This window comes from Athene cunicularia (assembly GCF_003259725.1).
Source record: "Athene cunicularia isolate RWA chromosome 5 unlocalized genomic scaffold, athCun1 chr5_part1, whole genome shotgun sequence".
NCBI lineage: Eukaryota > Metazoa > Chordata > Aves > Strigiformes > Strigidae > Athene > Athene cunicularia.
In genome coordinates this window covers 15,980,211-15,986,210 of record NW_020799101.1, presented here as the reverse complement: position 1 = coordinate 15,986,210, position 6,000 = coordinate 15,980,211, and the positions used below count along the sequence as shown (strand labels likewise).

General features: G+C 38.4%; 1 long non-coding RNA gene across 1 annotated transcript in view; it reads left to right on the top strand.

Annotated features, from left to right (window-relative positions):
- The window catches only part of LOC113480640, a 166,564-nt gene that overhangs the window by 100,688 nt on the left and 59,876 nt on the right, over nt 1-6,000 (top strand). The window contains exon 3 of the long non-coding RNA XR_003398495.1: nt 1,708-1,813. This is a non-coding gene — a long non-coding RNA (uncharacterized LOC113480640). The remainder of the gene's footprint in view (nt 1-1,707; nt 1,814-6,000) is intronic.

Genomic DNA, 6,000 nt, shown 5'->3' with positions numbered 1-6,000 from the left:
AAAAAAAAAAAAAAAAAAAAAAAAAAAAAAAAAAAAAAAAGGCCAAAACTCTTCTACATACATAATCATGTGTCAAATTCAGCAACTCTTTCACAATGAGGTATACCACCTTTAAGAATAAGCTAAATCACCTTAGATTAAAGTATTTTGTATTATTCTGAAGATATTGGGGATAATAGTCCATAAATATGCAGTAACCAAAGAATATTTGCACTACAGTACTTTGTGCCTCACTGCTTGTGTTTAGGCTCTTACCTTTGGGGGCAGTGAGGTAGTGTGAGGTGTTTCCCCAGTTAAGAGCTTGGCTTTTTATCTCAAGCATGCCATGGAACTAAAAGGTGGCCTGAAGACAGCAGGGTAGGAAGTACATTAGATGAGGAACCGAAACTTGTTCCTGTGTGACTCCTTAGCTTGCACCCAGGACCTTTGCACAGCACCCAGGACTGTACTTAGACTTGTGTTTTCAGGCTTGTAACATGGGCCTGGGATGCAGGAGACAAGAGCTGGAGATGGTGAAACACGTGAGGTGGGAAGTATGAGGGCATGGAGAGCTGGATCCTAGTGGGTGTTATTCATGTGCAACTGGAGAATGAAAGAAGCAGAATTATTTAGAGACAGAGGTGAGAGGATAACATCTGAAATGGAAGTACAAATACAATTCTTCTTTACAACTTATTGTGATAAGTCATTCCTGGGTTCTTTTCTGCAAGGCTGCTACTTGCCCAGTAGGTTCCTGTGCTGTACTGTGACTTTCCTCCCCAGGGGCAGAACTTTGCACCATTCTTGATGAACTTCATGAGGCTTCTGCTGTTCCAGTCCTTGAGTTTATTAAGGTCCCTGTGTGTTGAATTGTGGCTTTGTATCTATTGTAGCCATCATTCCCCTAAAATGGATATTATATTAGCCTTATTTTCTAGTCATCAGAGACCTCCTCTGATTGCTGCAGTTTTTCACAGGTGATAGGTGGTCATGCTGGCCACTTCTGTGGGCATCCAAACCAGCCCCTTAGATTTGAGTATGTCCAGACTGTAAGCAGTTCCTGGCCTATCGCTCCCCTGCTTCTGGTTGCCCCTCTCCTTTGCAGACTATACTATATGCAGAGGTCCAGGAACAGGCTTTGTCTGTGAAGGCAGTTAAAAAAAGGCATTTAGTTGTTCAGTACTAGTTCTTCTTCACCCATCATCACACCCATGTTTTCACTGAGCTTCCTTTTGCAGGCTCAGGGATCTGTAGTATCCCTTCTTGTGTCAGCCTCTGTAATTTGAGCTTCAGATGGCTTTGGCTTTCCTGACATTGTCCCAAATCATGCAGTTGTACTCCTGTTTCATTGCTTCTCCTTGCTTCCATTCCTTGTACACTCACATTTGAGTCATCAGCAAGCTTCTTCCTAAGCCAGGTGATGCTTCTCTTTTTACCTGTTTCTGAGATTGTTAACTGTTTTGCCTGTTAAAAATATATTTAAAATAACATATTTAGTCTTCTCAGAAATGGGTGGATTGGAAAAGAGAAAACAGTCTGAAAGAGAAAACTTCAGTATAAGCAATCTATTTGACAAAATCATAATCGAACGCAAAAGTTATTAGGAGAAACTGTAGGGCTACAGTCTTTAGCAAAAAATGTTTTAATGCTATCCATAAACTGAAATATTTTTCCTTGGTTGTTGTTTGTTTGTTCTTCATTAATACCTTCTCCCTCCACTATCTGTAGGGAATGAGCACCATGTAACCAGACAGCTGCAGACCACTGACAAGAGTCTATGGACCACCAGTTTGGGAAACCTCTGCTTTACACCTCTAAATTATTCAACGTTTGTGTAAGTCAGATACATTCTGGTATTATGTAGCTAAATAATTTTATAGCCATGTTCATTGTAATGCTAAGAGATTGAGACACTGCATGAACTGTTTACTAATGCAAATTGTCTCTAACAAGTAGGTAATAAAAACTGAAAGTGTATGTGAGCTATAAATAAGTCCTTAAAATGTGCATGAAAAACTGTGTGCTGTTCAGTCTGAAGAAATCTTTGCCACAGTGACACATGACTGTCTTATATAGGTATTGTAGTGGTTACAGGGTTGGGGATTTTTTTTTTTTTTTTATATGAAACTTGGGCTTAAAACAATATTGCTAAAAACAACTAAAGTGCTATTATATTGGGATTTAAGACAAAGCTCAGCTATTCTTGTTTAATAATCCACATGACATGTAGAAAATACTACCCTGATAGTCAGGAAAAATTATATTGCCCTTGCCGCTTGAGTATTTCAGGCAAAGATAAACATTAGTACTTCAGTGGCTGTGCACTTTTTAACTTTAGGATAAGAGATATTATGTAAATGCTGAAATATTACAAGGGGAAAATAATTTGACTACTATACATTGAAGTGTCTTATGAATGGAAACTGAACCAGAAGCTATGGAGAAATCACTTAAGTCACTGCTGAGATGTATCCATCTCTGGCAATGCATAAAAGCTAATTAACAGTGCAGTGAACTGGAGGCAATTCGGAGGGAAATATTATTAGATTACAATGTACAAAAAAAAAAAAAGTGAAAAGTCTTTCAGATCATTGACTAAGGTTATATGAATATCTACAAATGTCCATAAGCAACCTTGACAGCAAGGAGGAAAAGACTGTCTGGAGATGTTCCTTGAGGTGCTGTGTTTGTAGGAGTAATAGGATTAGGTGATTAGGTTGTGATGTAAAAAGTGGACGCCTTTTCCATGCTAGTGTCTAGCAGCTGTTGAGTTTGCATCCATATAGCCCCTAAATGCAGATAAGAAAACACTGTCACTGATTTAGCACACTCTGATATTTGCCCAGATAATGTAAATTGTGATTTTTCTATTGTGTATATATAGCATCTGTAAGTGGAGAACTGCAAAAGTCACTAATTACTGAATCCCAAGCTTGGATATGTTTCAAGGACTAGAAGAGTCATTGTTTCATGCATTTAAAGCTAAGCTAGAAACTGCTGCTCAGAGCATTTTGAGAATAGTCCTGTTCTCACAACAAGGTGGGCTTAATACTCTTAATAAATCCTTTTAGACTCTATTTCTTATTACAGGATGTTAGAGTTTTCTAGTGCCAGCACTGGCTGAACAGGCTCCAAGAAGTTATTCACCTCATACATCCCTATTTGCATAGACCTTGCTGTTTTCATTCTGGATTTTGGTTTACACGTGCATAGAATGCTTTGTGTAAAATAAGTGCTTAATCTGTGCCTGCTCCTGCTAGTTGAATTTTCCTCTCCCGAATTTTCTTACCGTTACCTAGATAGGTTTGGGATATGGAGCTGGTGAACAGTAACAGGCTACTACTGATGTGATTGAAGACAACTAAAATGCAAGACAAGTCTCGAATCTCTGTTGATTCTGTTTCTTTTGCTGTCACTTTCTTCTCTCCTAGATTTTTCAGCATTTCCCCTTGTAGGTTTTCTATGCGTGTCATGCGTGTTCTTAGATCACTGTCAGAATTACAGATCTTTATGGCTTTAGCCCTGTTTCTTCTACTCAAATGATAAAATGAGATGGATCTGTCTGCATCTTTATTCAGCTTAAGAATAATTAATCTTCTAACAAATTATTTCTCTTCCATCCATGCTCAGTTACTTCCAGGATCTCGCTTTCTCTGTTGATATCCAGAATGAAGGTTTAATAGGGCCACATCTTTGAGTGGTATTGGTGAAACTCAGTAATTAGTCACCCAATGAGAATGTGCTGTTGTTTAAGCAAAGCTATGAAGATTTGAGCTTGCTCCTTGCTTGTTTGAACTGAGTGCTTGCTGTGTGCCTTACTGACTAAACAGTAATTTGAAGAGTTCATATACAACTCATTGATGCCCATCACAAATACAAGAACAAAAAAAATACCCCACAAATCTTTTTATTTCCATGAACAGGTTTTGATGAATTGGTAGTTTTGATGAATGCCTGAGCTCTGCAAATGAAGGTCCAGCAGAATTCCTGGGAAAGTGAGCTCTGTAACAACTGGAAGTAAAACTGTAGTAGATTGATACTTTTACTTAGCCATTGCCCTAGTATGTGTGAGCTGGTAGTCAGTTAGCAAAAGGAGACAGAAATATTTCTGTTCATATGAGGAAGAATATATATCTACTAGTTACACTGGAGTAAAAACAAAATGAGAGAGAGAGAGGAAGATGGTATGAAAACCATTTGAGTTATTGTCACAAGAGATTACACATTGTACCACATAATGCATAAGTTAATTATTACAAAATTATTTGAAAGATAAATAAGAAAGCACAGCACATGACAAGAATAATATTCAAATGCAATAAAATCTTATTTGGAAGTTGTTTACATTTGGAAAAGTACATCTGTAGGTTTAAGGGTAGATGACACTGATTTGTGAGAATTCAAAGAATTTGGCAGAATTCAGCAATCCTGTGAAATTCATTTGAGGCTGTTTTTAATGGTTGATATCTTTTCCCTTGTAAAATGTTTATTGATTGTAGCAGGCTCCTCCTTGCTGGAAACTACCTGAATTCTGTGCAGCACTCCTTGAGAAAGCAGTGCTGGCAAACCAGGCTCAGACGTAATGAGTAAACATCAGTATTTTTGCACCTTACATGGTTCCTTCATGGGTGTAGTTTAGAGAAGTGCTGGCAGTGGCTGCACTTGTTACCTGGACTTTGCAGCAGTGTGACAGATTATCACCAAACCTGTGACACCCAAGATGGACTATCCCAGAACTTTACCCCATTGCTTATTGCTTCTCATGAGTATCTTCCCCTTGCCAAGTTTGGCTGTTTTACTCAGCAGAAGGGAGCGAAGTGGGGCTCTGAATGGGAGTTGCCATCTTGATGCTAATCTAGAAGTAACCAGGAGAGAAACAGGAGGAAAGACAAGATCAATATAGTAAACGAGGTGAGGAAAAAAACCCACAAACGCAACAGAGACAAGCCAATTAAAAAAAAAAAAAAAGGGCTGAGGGGTAAATCTGCTCCTTGGGTCCACATGTATCCAGCCTCACCAGTGCAGTCCTAAGCACAACGGATAACCTGGTAGAGCTAAAGTATTCTTTGAAACATGACATTTGCATACAGTACGCTTCTGCAGCATGATGATATGTTCTAAAAAGCAATTGTGTGATGTGTGCTATCCAACCTTCCCTGAAAAATTGGGACCTTAATGTTGATACGGGTCATGACATGGTTACAGATCCTAAGTTCTAAGAGTTCCATATACCCCTGAAATTAATTTGACCGCTGTGTACCAAAATCTAATTTATTTTCTTATCATCTCCCAACCATTAAATTGCTAGAGCTGAACTGTATAAATGCTTTAGAGAAAGGCAGCTCCTAGTCACTAAGGAATACTGCAGAAAATTTGCCTTCCAAACATGGTTATATAACGCCCACTTATTTTAATTAGACTTTTGCTCTCAAAGTCCTACTTTACCTTAGTGTCATGATCACTGAAACACAGTAGAGATTTGTGATAACAAATGCAATCTATCTGACTTTTTCAGCAGTGACTTTGCCTCTAGTATTATGTCTCTCAGCCATGTGAGCCCCCAGCATCTACTTGCAGTGTTGTCTATTATTAGTGCTTACTCAGAATGAGTCTCGTTCTCTGCTATCAGAAGTGCAAAAAATGTCTGTGTAAGCATTGCATAGCTTTAATTTTTCTACAGAAGAGTGATCCTCTGGGAGGAAAGTCAAATAAACAGCAGCCTAAACTGTACTCCAGATAGCTGAAAACCAGGAGTGGGACCAAACCCAATTATTCACAGGATGATGCTGATGTTAGTCTTTTCTCAGGAAGAAACACCAAGCAGAGATTTTTTTTTTTTTTTTTTTTTTTTTTTTTTTTTTTGAAGTAAATCCCAACTAATTAAAGGTTTTCCTTCCAGTCTTGAGAACTATTGCTGTATTAAAGTCTTTGGCAAGCATGAGAAAGATGTCATTAACACCTCTACCTCTGCAGTCAACTGCCTCTTCTTCCTATGTTTTCTGTGACATGTCCTGTTGCAGA